The sequence below is a fragment of the Solenopsis invicta genome, chromosome 8, assembly GCF_016802725.1.
Source record: "Solenopsis invicta isolate M01_SB chromosome 8, UNIL_Sinv_3.0, whole genome shotgun sequence".
Classification (NCBI taxonomy): Eukaryota; Metazoa; Arthropoda; class Insecta; order Hymenoptera; family Formicidae; genus Solenopsis; species Solenopsis invicta.
Window position 1 is genome coordinate 25,460,134 of NC_052671.1, and position 13,809 is coordinate 25,473,942.

General features: G+C 34.7%; 1 long non-coding RNA gene across 1 annotated transcript; it reads right to left on the reverse strand.

The window, feature by feature from the left end:
• Positions 1-233: 233 nt before the first annotated feature.
• Positions 234-1,524, reverse strand: LOC120358512. Its single transcript, XR_005575456.1, has 4 exons — positions 1,022-1,524; positions 744-902; positions 474-656; positions 234-367 (listed from the first exon to the last, which is right to left on the reverse strand). It is a non-coding gene; the product is annotated as an uncharacterized LOC120358512 (long non-coding RNA).
• Positions 1,525-13,809: the final 12,285 nt, after the last annotated feature.

Below are 13,809 nucleotides of genomic sequence, written 5' to 3' on the forward strand. Positions count from 1 at the left end.
ACAAGAATTTTGTTATCTAATAAGAATAAAATAAATTATATATGTAAAAATTACATAACACACTTGCATTGTAATGTATATTTATATTTTTAGATTATTTTTTGAAGTGTTAAATGACTTTTTTTATAATTTGAAAAAAATTTTAGTATTAGTTTGTATTTCTATTGTCAATATCATATTATTTAATAATAAAGTTATTTATGGAATAAGTTATTATTATATTCATACTTATTATTACTGCTACATATTATACGACAATAGCGTTCCAACAAGCTTATGCAAATCCAAATCCTTCGCTGCATTCATAAGTAGATTTGTATTAAGTTTATCATACGTCTCGTACACTGGCAGATCCAATTGATTGAAACTGCAATTAGATAATACACTTTTAGCCCACTTTTATATCGATTTAATTTCAGCTTATACACGCATATAAGAAAGTATTACAAAAATTTCTTTCTTCAGATATTTACCAAGTATATGCAGATGAAAGTTTGTCTGTTGATCTATTTTCTCTGTGAATTTGGAACTTTTGTATACAATTCATGTCTTCTAACACAGCAAAATCTTGTAACGACACTTTGGACGTAACGAATTGTAAGAACTTCGCACGATCCGCTTGATCAAAACCATGTAATGCACTAGAACCATTGAATCTGTGAGTGAAACAAATAAATAATTAAAATGTAGTATAATTTAATTCTTTCAAACTTGAGATAATACAAAATGTCAAAATGTAGTACCTGTAAAGACATAGCAGTGTATTTATGATGTTCAGTATTTGCTACAAGATTCTCGATATCTACATAAGGCACGATGGCCAATAATTCAAATTCTTGTTCATTAAATATGGAAATCGTTTAAGTATAATATCATAAAAGCCTTCCAAGAATACATTTAACCTGTAGCTAGGAAGATTTAAAGTATAAAAATAACGTAGAACGTAAAAACGTAATTAAACAAATAGTTAAAGCAAACAATATATCTTTCTACTAGATTTTAGAAAATTCATTTCACTTACTGCTTACGAATTGTTTCAGTCATTTCCATTTGACACACGAGTCTAATATATTCAAGTTTGGTCTCTTCTGTAACAAGCTTATGCAAATCCAAATCTTTCGCTGTATTCATAAATTGCCTTGAGATTTGTACGGAGTTTATTATATGTCTTTATTATTTGGTCTAATTAAGCTTAAATTATTAATTAGACCAAAGCCGATCGAATCTTATGTCGTACACCTTGTATACGAACGTTTGACATGGTTTGACGTTTCGCGCAAAACTCGATGGATGCAGTCGTTCTCATCTCTCATTAAAGATGCGCATTCAGAAACTCATAAAAAAAAAGTGTTGCTACCTTTTAGCTCACGACTGTACAATGGGTAGGAGTCTTTTGAACACTTTGCAATTGATCACCAGCCACACTCACAGTGCTTAAATAGTGGAAAAACTCTAGGTATCAGCTGCTGTGAATGGCTGTGGTCAATTGCAACGTGGTCAAACGGGACGTTCTCATGTACACTCAAGGACTTTGATTCTGTCCATGGGGAAATTTTCCAAACTGAAAAGTTGCTATCTTTCTACATACTTATAGTTCATGATTAACGTAACGACCAATAAGCTCTAGTCGTTTCATTAATCATGAACTGCGAGTATGTAGAAAGTGGTGACTTCTCAGTTTGGAAAATTTCCCCATGGACAGAATCAAAGTCTTTGGGTGTACAACATAAGGACAAGGCAAAGCAATAGGTGTTTATCCTGATTCATATAAAAAAATATGTATTCTGAATTACACTGTTCTTTAGTAATGTTATATGAAAATATTTTTATTTTATGCAGAAAAATCTCAGCAAATGTCAACTGTCGAAAAATATATAGATGATCTTCGACAAGAAGAAAAAGTTTTAGAAGACGCTATAGAGAGACGTCACAGAGAAGTAATGCAGTCACGTGAACAATTTCTTCTTTCAATGGAAAAAATGCTTGAAATTATGAGCAAGAAATAATTAAAAAATTCTAAAATTTAAAAAAAAATGATGCCAATTTATAAGCAGTTAGCCCCCATATTCTTGCCTTTTAAAATGAACTTGGTGCTTGGATGGATTGATAATTTTTCACGCTCATTCCAAATATGTAGGTCTCTAATTAATGCCATGCATCGTTCCAGAGAAAATAAGATTCTCACGGAATTGAAACTTTCTCTGAGGCCTATTTTCTGTGGAACGATGCATGGCGTCAATTAGAGACCTACATATTCGGAATCAGCGTGAACAATTATCGATCCGTCCAAGTACCAAGTTCACTTATTTTGGCTCTCTCACTCTTTTTATTTATAAGTTTTAAAATAATTAATAATTATGTTAGCAATAGCGATAAAAATAGTTAGAACAAGTTTAGCATTGTGTGTTCTATGTGTGAATTCATTAAATAAATCAATGTAACTAGTTGTTGCATCTCTTTTATTGTTTATTTCGTGCAATGTATATATTTTATTTTACTTCCAAGTGAACCAAATTTCTTGAACCAAGAATCTACGATATACACAGAAGCCCATCTGTTCAATCTGACTTTTTACTTTTTAATTTTTTTGTGAATACAAGAAACGCCAAGACAGTTTTACAAGAAGTTATTTATAAGTTTATTTGTAGTTAAAAATAAACACAAACGTAAACATAAACATAAACATTTTGATGATTATATATCTTATGCATTTTGAATAATTAAGTTATTGCAAATTTCATCTCTCTTTGTTTGAGCTCTATTATTATTTCTTAAGTTTCTTAATCAATTATTGTGTGGATTATCACATTGATTATCTTCGTATACATCAATTAAAAGATCATTAAACACACGTTATGTAAAATGCAACAGAGAATAATAAATTCAGGAATTAAATCAACTCGTTCTATGTCTAGAATTGATAACAAGCTTCTAAATGTTCTTTTTAATAAGCCAAATGTCCGTTCGATAACCATTTGAGCAGATGAGCAAAAATTATCGTTTTTTTATCTATTTGTGAGATGTCTATTATAGCGATATAGTGTTAATAAACATTCATGAAGAGTATCTGCTGCGTCACTTATTAAGTGACTATTATTAGGAAACTTTTCAAGATAATAAACTTTCCAATTAATTATAGATTTCAGACAAACGAAATACTCGTTGATCATGAACAGAATCAACATTTCCGGCATAACAATAAATAACAATAAATCGTCACTCATGATCACAAATAGCCTGACAGTAACAAAAAATTAATTATGATTAATTATATAACTGTGTAACTATTATTTTATAAAAAATAGTAAAATTAATGTAAATTACTTGTAATTGTATTATACTATGATGCGCTTTTCTAATGATATACGTTTCGGGACTGATATGTGGAGCAGTTATATTTATACGAGTATGTGTGCCATCTATGGCAGGTAACACTTTAGGAAAAGCACTTGTTGTAAAAAATCCCTTCATAACATCTTCTGCTCTGTTACCTTCTGGCCATGTAATAAAAATAATTAGGCAATTGCTTTAGATACTCTTGTTACAGCGCGTAACGCTGTGGCTTTACCCACATTGAATTTTTCACAAATTGATCTATAAATATTTAAAGAAGGACATTATATTTACAATTAAATTGTATTTACGAATTAACAGACAAGTATAGATATTTTAATGACGTACCGATACAAATCTGGTGTAGTCATTTTCCAAATTGCAATAAAAAATTGTACTTTTATGTCCACTCTTTGTTCTTAATAATGAAAGTTTTATTAAATTTAACATCAAATTAAAAGTACTTTGTTTTATTCTAATGATAAACCAAAAGAAATTAATTTGCAAAATAAATTATGTGATGCTTCTTACCGGATGCTGGAACTGGTAAAGTTTAATGATAAGATTTTTATGTTTTTGTACACAGAATATACACAGAAGTATTAAAATCCTTATTATTAAATTTTACCACTTTCAACAGAAATTACGACCAGCATAATCTAACTTTTAAAGCATCTGCAATTCAGACTTTCTTTTTTAACATGAAAAGAAAGAAGGAAAATATTTGTGCAAAAAATTCAATTAAAAAGAACAGATTTATTTATATAAAAATAAGACGTACCTAAAACGTGATTTAAATAATTCATCGTTGTGTAATGGTATAATCTTTTCTACGTAGTTTTCTAGCCGTAATATTGAACGTTTGCAATATTTGTTAAGATATATAATATTTATCAATTCTTCATTATAATGCAGATAACTTTCATTGTCAAAAAATAATTCTAATGCATTTAACATCAAACATAGCAAACATAATAATTTATACGGCGGCATTTTGAAATGTACGCAACGCTTACGCAGGCTCACCAATGCTCACGAAAAAAAAACGATTTTACTTAAGCACGTATAAGCACTCAAGCGTCAAATAGAACGATTGAAAATAGCGCTCAAAAGCGTAAGCGCTTACAGCGCGTGAGCGTCCAAACGGAATGCATCCAGTATGTATGCAATATTTAATCATATTAAGTTATTTTATTTGTTAGCCTCCATGCATATTTTTTTTTTGTTTAATCACTGTCTGTGATAATGCATGAAAAAATACATGTATAAGTGTCTTTTTTTTATTTAATTACTGGCTGTGATATAGCATGGAGTACATGCATAAGTGCCTTATTTTTTATTATTACAATTATAAAGGCTTTATTTTTATTTTGTTTTGTTATTTTTGTTTTAATTTTATGTACATTTTTTTTAAAGATAATGTGGCGCGCGATACCTGAAGTACGGGCTTCAGGTCGTTTTATCCCTTTTGAAATGAGGATCAGAAGTTATGACTTCTAAAAGAACCTTGCAAAGATTTTTTCTTCCTCCGTAAAAAAAAAAAATGTCGGGATATATTTGTATTATGTAATTGTATTTATACATGTTATGTTTTCTAAGCAGCATTCTTTTAAATAAAAAAATTTAATAAAAACTTTTCTATTACAATTTTCTTAATATTTTTTCAATCAATATAAGGGCCCTTATAGTACCACTAAAACTATACGTCGATAAAACTATGTAGCATTGCTCGAATGCGCGTACGCGAGAAAGATCTTTCCATCTGCCATCACTGGGAGGACGCAAAAAACGTGCATTTGTTGCATAAAATATATTTCATTTACCAAACATGTCGCAGCTACCGGGGCAGAAACAGAATCGCGCAGGGCAAAGTACAAAATTGCATACAGTTTAGATTCATTGATTCATATAAATTTTTGAGTTTAAGTCTCGAAAAATTGGCATCACTTCTAAATACTGATCAATTAAAAATTACTCGTTCTGAATTTTCCTCGTTGTCTCACGAGGATTTCGAATTGCTTACGCACAAAGGTGTCTTTCCGTACAAATACGTGTATCACGAGGATAAATTGAATGATACGTGTTTACCTCCGTGTGAATATTTCGCTTACCGGACAGACGGCATCAAAGAGTGCAGATTACGCTCACCCGGAGAACGTGTGGCAAGGATTCTCAATTGAAATCCTGGGCGAATACAGGGACTTATATTTGAAAACCGATATCTTATTATTATCTGACGTATTTCAAAATTTCCGTGAAAAAAGCATGCAGAGTTACGGTCTGGATCCTGCGCATTATTACACATTGCCCGGATTTGCTTGGGATGCAATGTTGAAGAAAAGGTATAAGATTCGAATTGCTCACAGCATAAATCAAGTCATATTCGTAGAACAAGGTGTTTGTGGCGGCTTAAGTCAATGTTCTGGTAGATATGCAAAAGCCAATAATAAGTACATACAGTCTTACGATCCATCAAAGCCATTGTCTTATTTAATGTATTTTGACATAAACAATTTATAAGGACACGGAATGTGTTAGCCATTGCCATACGACTAATTTAAATGGATCGAAGACGTTGAAAATTTTGATGTAAACGCGATCGCTTTCGATTTGAACACCGGATACATTATTGAAGTCAATCTTCACTATTCAAAATATTTACACGATCGATATACAGATCTTCTGTTCTGTCCTTCACGCGATGAGCCACCAGGGTTAAGACAATATCAATTACTCGCGACAGTATATGACAAAAAACGTTACGTCAGCCACATATGTAATCTTCAACAATACACGCGAAATGGGCTTGAAATTGTAAAAATACACCGCGTGCTTCAATTCGTTCAATCCACCTGGCTCCGCAATTACGAGTTGTGATCAAAAAGTAAGGTGACTTTTCATTTTTATAAAAAAATATTCATTTATTCATCCAAAATTATGTTATCCCTTTCAAAATAATCCCCTTCTGATATAATGCATTTGTGTCAGTGCTTTTTCCAATCGTCAAAACATTTCTAAAATGCACTTTTGGGTATTGCCTTAATCTCCTCAATCGTCGCAAATCTTCGTCCTTTCATAGGCCTTTTCAATTTTGGGAAGAGGAAAAAGCCGCAAGGGGCCAAGTCTGGTGAATACGGTGGCTGAGGCATGATGATAGTATTGTTTTTGGCCAAAAAAGTACTCACTAGTAACGACGTGTGCGCAGGTGCATTATCATGGTGCAGAATCCATGAATTTTCTTTCCACATTTCCGGACGTTTTTTTCTTATTGATTCACGCAAACGCCGCATAACCTCAAGGTAATACTCCTTGTTTACCGTACGACCTTGTGGTAGGAATTCTTGATGCACAACGCCATAGTAATCAAAGAAAACTGTGAGTAAAACCTTCACATTCGAACGAACTTAGCGTGCCTATTTCAGTCTTGGCTCTCCTGGGCTCTTACACTGGGATGATTGGGCTTTGGTTTCGACGTCATAACCATATACCCATGTTTCGTCACCAGTTATAACTCTTTTGAGTAGATCAAGATCATCATTGACGTCGTTCAACATGTCTTGGGCGATGTTCATGCGACGCTGCTTCTGATCAAAATTAAGCAGTTTTGGAACGAATTTCGCTGACACACGTGTCATACCCAAAACATCCGTTAAAATTGATTGGCATGAGCCAAACGATATGTTAAGATCATCAGCTATTTCTCTAATCGTGATTCGACGATTTTTCAACACAATTTCTTTCACTTCCTGAACATTTTCGTCGGTTTTTGACGTGCTAGGGCATCCAGAGCGAGGTTCGTTAACATTTTCTCGGCCCTCTTGGAATAACTTATACCATTTATAAACATTTTTTTTGCTCAAAGTTGACCCACCGTACGCCACTGTCAATATTTCAAGAGTTTTTGAACACTTAATACCATTTTTTACACAAAAATTAATACAAACTCTCTGCTCCATTATTTTCAACAGCAAAAAATCGCCGAGCACGCAAACACGAGTCTAACCTTTATGCCTCTCACATAAAAACAACACATGCTATATAGTCAAAACTGTGAACATATGATCGTGACGAGTGTACCAACACAAAAAAAAATTTTGAAATTAGTGTACAGAGCACGCGAAATTCAAAAAGTCACCTTACTTTTTGATCACACCTCGTATATCGAATTAAATACAAAATTTAGGATAAGCGCGAAAAATAATTTCAAGAAAAATTTATATAAATTGATGAACAATGCAATATTTGGAAAAAACAATGGAAAATATTTTTAATCACTCTGATATTAAATTATTAATGCAATGGGAAGGCCGTTACTGCGCGGAGGCCGCAGTATCACGACCCAATTTTCATAATCGCAGCGTTTTCGCTGAAAATTCAATTGCCGTCGAATTGCGTAAACTTTCGATGAAATTTAACAAGCCGATTTATGTGGACATGTGCATACTTGAAATTTCAAAAATCTGCTTATACAAATTCTACCACGAACATATGCTTCCTTTACATCATGATAAATGTAATATTATGTATACAGACACAGACAGTCTTATATACTACCTCGAGTGCAAAGATGTGTATGAGATGATGAAACATGAATAACGAGATATGATATTATACATACAATTATATATATTTTAATATATATGGATAATATTTGATAGAGAAGAAGAGAGTAATATAGCATCCATTCATTTCATTTTATTGAATAACTTTGTTTATAATTAATACCCAGATAACAATTTGTGAGTTTACGTTATTCTTGTAGGAGTCTAGGGTAATGATCGTTCCGTTACAGTATATTCAAAGGGCGTTGTAGAGGGATTATAACTAGGGCGGAGTCTACCATCTTTTCTATTGATTGATTATATATCCTTGTGTGAACTACCACGTTCTTTTAGGCATTCTTGTGCTATTAACTTTAACCAAATATAAGTTTAATTTTTATACGCATATCCTGTCTCTTACTTTCGACACATACCATCCTCACACAACGACGTTCCCCGTCAGATACTGCGAATAGCGGATAAGTACTTTATATATACTTTATGCCCAAGAATTCTCACGATGTAATAATTACGTTGTGCGTGCAAAAGTGCATCACAGTGCCCTCACAATATGATGAGCGCATACGTATACGTAAAAAGTCGCATGGTGAAATCACGCATGATGGGAACATTTCACGGCGTAAGGGTAACGTGATAATCCCGCCGTGTGCACAAGAACGTATCACGCTGCCCTCACGGTGTGATGGGGGCACGCTGTGGTCAATCGCAACGTGATCAAACAAAACCCTTCCGTCTATTATATTGAATTAACAAATTTACAAGAAATATTGTACTATATGAACTTCCAATTATTGTGCATTTTTTTCAAGTACTTTTTATGCTTTTAATACGTTTAATGCTAATTTATTAAACATATTGTTACGATCCGCCGGTCTGTAAACTGGCGGCGTAATGGTTTTTGACTTTTGGCCGCTGTCACCAGTCGTCATGATTTGGGTGATATGCCCCCCCTCATGACAACAATTATTTATTAGTTAAACTGTTTTTATTTTATAAAAGAGTTTTGGCTGTTACGTGGAAGAGGGTGCGTGATGCAGAAGAAAAGAAAGAGAAAAAGAAACTATCAGAACTGATTTTAACCTTCAACTTTTTATTAATTACGAATCTAGTGGTATAATTTCGCCTTAATGCTACCGCACGCGTCACAATGGAAAATAATTAAAATTAATGTAAGGAAAGAAAGAAAAAGAAATTTAGTAAAAAAAAAAAGAAAGAATGGATAGGAAGGAGAGTGTTGGTTACGGTGCCTCTGGTTTGTCTACGATCTTATTGAGATCTTGTGTGGACTTTAAGATCGTCTTGCCGGATGGCAGAATTTGGAGCGAGCAATGGATACTCTCGATTTTTCTTATGTTAGGTTTTCCTCGTTGGATGAGGGACCCGTCTGTAGGGGACTGTCGGAGTCTAGCGACCCGGTTGAGAGGGAGAGGCCTCGTGGCCTTTCGTAGTGGTACAAAGTCAGAAAGAGGCTTGGCCGCTCTCCCGTAAATCGGGCACGTGCGATGGCCGCCGAGCTGCGCGTTCTAGGCGGGGGAGAGGACAGGGTTCTATTCCCTCCTGAGGAGTATCTGTTGCGGGGGAGGTTGCCTCTTGTTCGTGCATCCCTCGAGCAAAGATTGAAGGATCGAAGGTCCCAAAGGCAGTGAGCTCGTTTTTTAGCTTCTTCAGAAATACACGTCGGCCGGCTCGCTTCCCTCGATGGGTCTTTCTGCTCATGATAGCCTGATGGATATCATTTTAGTAAGTTAAGGTTTTTTCTTTTGAAGGCTTGCCACCAGAATTTTAAGAATTGTACCTTTTACCGTTTGTGTATGAAAAAGAAGAGAAAGAGAGAGAATGAGTGTGTGCGGTTAAACGTGATCTAAAAGAATAAAGAGAGGACTTATGAGAACAAGAACTTTAATAGAAATTTTTCATCGAGAATCCGAGATGTCCTGCCCCTGCTTTTATTTGATAGGATCAGTGTCCTTGAGAAGAGTGCGAATTGAAGGATCGAGTCTACGAAGGCGCTATTTGAGCCGAGGCTCAAAAGCGCGCATTCGAGTTTTGTTTTAGGATGGAGAATTTTTAGTCTCGTCTAAAACAGGGCTCGAGGAGGCGCTGTTTGAGCGGTGGCTCATTCAGCGCACAACCTGGCCGCTGTAGACGAGGTAGGTGCTGGAAGGAGTTCTGCGGAAGGGTATAGATTGTTGACAAGATAACGGGTGGGTCAACAACTAATCATTTCCATTCCAGATCTCTAGGATGCCTTCCCTCTGGGGGAAGGCATTCTAGAGATCCAGGATGGAAATGATTAGTTGTTGACCCACCCGTTATCTTGTCAACAATCTATAGCTTGGGAGGCTGCCCTGAGTTGCGCTCTCACCGATTGCTTGACTCGATAGAAGTGATCTGTTTTCCGATTTCGTGCCGTATTTATACCGTCTGATTGTAGACGAGGGGTACCAGAGAGGAGAGGTTCCCGATTTCTGTTAGGTTTTCAATATAGGTAAGCCTTTTAACGATCACGCGCCTTCCGCGTGCCGCGCGGCTCGCGAGTTACGGGGGAATCGTGTATGAGATCGAGAATTAATTTCGGTACTTTAAAATTCAATATAAAATATAATTTCCCAAGAATTTTGAAAGTAAGTGCGCCAACCTGTAGTGCCGATTTTTCTGAGTTGTTACATAGCGAAAGAATTAGAATTTTTCGACGCAAACTATTTTTTTTCGATCTTGAATTTTTAGAAGACTCTAGCGGTTGTAATTTTCATGGGATTTTAATATAGTGCGAACAGAGCGCAAGCCGAGAGCGAAGGTAAATGATGTTTAGATTGAAATTGATAAGTTTATTAAAGATAAATACTATTTTTAATGGTCCCGTAAAGATAGACGGAATTATCGTACGAGAGTCGCGAGGAGCGCGCGCCCACGCGCACCGGTGTCGCGACGACACTTCTTGTTTTTCTAATTGCGCGTGCATAGTAGGATAGTGGAGTAGGCGCTCTACAAGAGTGCACGTTTAAATTTGCAAGGTTATTATTCCTACTATGAGAAAACTATTTTTTTTATGCCCGGATAAATCTCGAGACTCGGTGCGCGCGCGAGCTTGGTGGCGCAGACGGGAGCCGCAAGACACGGGGAACGCGCGCGCAAGCGCATTATTTCCAATTTAATCAAATTTATACTTTAACTAGTGATCTCATGTTTGCATGCACGGCGCGATAGCACCTAGTACACGCAATCATCACGCGATCACAGGTTTATTATTTTATTATTATTTTTACGGAAAAGTGTTACAAAATTTGGGCGATTATGCGTTGCCATTATAATTTTTAGATTTGAACTAGTTATTTATGTTACATTATCCTTATGTGTCGAAATTTGTGTCTGTAATTTTTCTAGAAGGTTTAATTATATTAAAATTTACATTAACGGATGTAGGCAGGTGGTGCGTAAGGTTAAAGGAAAATTTTTGGGTACCAGACGTAACAATATTGTAAATAATAATATTATTAATGTTTAATTGTGAATCATTAAAAAAAGAATAAAAACATTAATATATAATATAATGCATTAAAAATACCCCAATCAGCACACAATACTTTTTAAATGTTTATTTTAATATTTAATATTAATTTTTCATTGTACAATTAATTATAACAAAAATATTTATTAAACATTTATTAAATATTTATTTAATATTAATTAAATATTTAAAATAATAATTTAGAGAAAATATTTATTTAATATTTATTTAACGTTTATTTAACATTAATTAAATATTTGAAATGATTTGGGAAAATATTTATTTAATGTTTATTTCATGTTTATTTAATATTTATTTTACATTAATTTTTTATTTAAAAAAACATTTTTTTTTTAATTAATTTAACATTTATTCAACTTTAATTTAATATTTATTTTACATTAATATTTTATTTGAAACAACAATTTCAAAAATAATAATTTTACATTTATTGAACATTAATTTGTGACGATGCACCCCGTATCAAGCATCGTCCCGGCGAACATCGGCCGGAAAGGCCGCCGGGCAATAACCGGGGGTACCTCGGGTACTCGTTTTTAAGACTTAAACACCGCAATACCGCCTGACGACGAACACCGCCAGAGGAGACGCGCCGAACCATTGCACGCGCTGAGACGGCGCGCACGCGCACTCGGAGGACACGCGGTCCTCCCGACGACTCCGCCGTCAAGCGCCGAAAAGATAACGGAGGCGAGCGGAGTCGCTCGGTATAAATAGGGCCGGTGTGAAGTTGGCACCCCATTTTTAGAAAATAAACATTTTAATCAGAGTTCCGTTTGCACCCACAATAGTTCTACAGTTCCTGATAGATTAAAACAATAGTTCTGTCGATTTGAGCAAAAAAATTGAATTTTAAAAATATGGGGTGCCAACTTCCCGTAGCACCCCAAGTTATGAAAAAAATAAATTAAATCACAAAATCCTATAGTTCTCGAAGAGTTCTATAGTTCTTGATAAATTTTAAGAATAGTTCTGCATATTTAATATTTTTAAACAATTTTTTAATCTGACCGCTGGCACCCCAAGTTACGAAAAAAATAAATTAAATCACAAAATCTTATAGTTCTCGAAGAGTTCTATAGTTCTTGATAAGTTTTAAAATTAGTTCTGCATATTTAATAGTTGTAACAATTTTTAAAAATCCAAACGAAGACATCTTATCATAAGAGTAAAGTACTATTTTAATGCGAGTTCTGGATCGCTCTTTGGCATTTTCCGACAGTTCTGCGATAGTTCTAAAGCTTTTTATAGGATTTGTAAACAGTTCCAGCGTTTACATATCTTTAAACAATTTTTAAACCAAAATTCTGGCACTCGACACAAGAGTAAAGTACCATTTTAATGCGAGTTCTGGATCGCTCTTTGGCATTTTCCGATAGTTCTGCGATAATTCTAAAGCTTTTTATAGATTCTGTCAAGAGTTCCGGCGTTTACATATCTTTAAACAATTTTTAAACCAAAATTCTGGCATTCGACACAAGAGTAAAGTACCATTTTAATGCGAGTTCTGGGCGGCTCTATGGCATTTTCCGATAGTTCTGCGATAGTTCTAAAGCTTTTTATAGGTTTCGTGTAGAGTTCCGGCGTTTACATATTTTTAAACAATATTTAAACCTAAACTCTGGCACCCCACACAAGAGTAAAGTACCATTTTAATGCGAGTTCTGGATCGCTCTTTGGCATTTTCCGATAGTTCTGCGATAATTCTAAAGCTTTTTATAGATTCTGTCAAGAGTTCCGGCGTTTACATATCTTTAAACAATTTTTAAACCAAAATTCTGGCACTCGACACAAGAGTAAAGTACTATTTTAATGCGAGTTCTGGGCGGCTCTATGGCATCTTCCGATAGTTCTGCGATAGGACTTGTCGAATTCTGTTTTTCATATCTTCTGCAGTCGTAGGTCGTTCGCGGTATACAAAGTCTTTTATTCGTCCCCACAAATAATAATCTAAAATTGTAAGGTCCGGTGATCGTGGTGGGCAATTATGTGGACCATGTTTACCTATCCATCGGCCGCGAAATATGCGGTTCAGTTGATGACGAGCAATGACAGACATGTGGGCGGGACATCCATCCTGTTGAAACCACATATTTAGACGTAATTGGAGTGGAATATCTTCAAGTAAACGTGGAAGTTCGTTTTCGAGTAAATCGGCGTATAAAAAACGGTTTAAATTCTCTTGAAAGAAAAATGGTCCTACGATATGCGTATCAACAATTCCGCACCAAACATTGACTTTCCAGATACGTTGATGATCCATTTCTCGATACCAATGTGGATTCTCTTGTGCCCAATAACGAAAATTATGTGTGTTTATTTCGCTGTCACTTTTAAAGGTGCACTCATCAGAAAATAAAATACTTCTATGGAAATTAGATAATT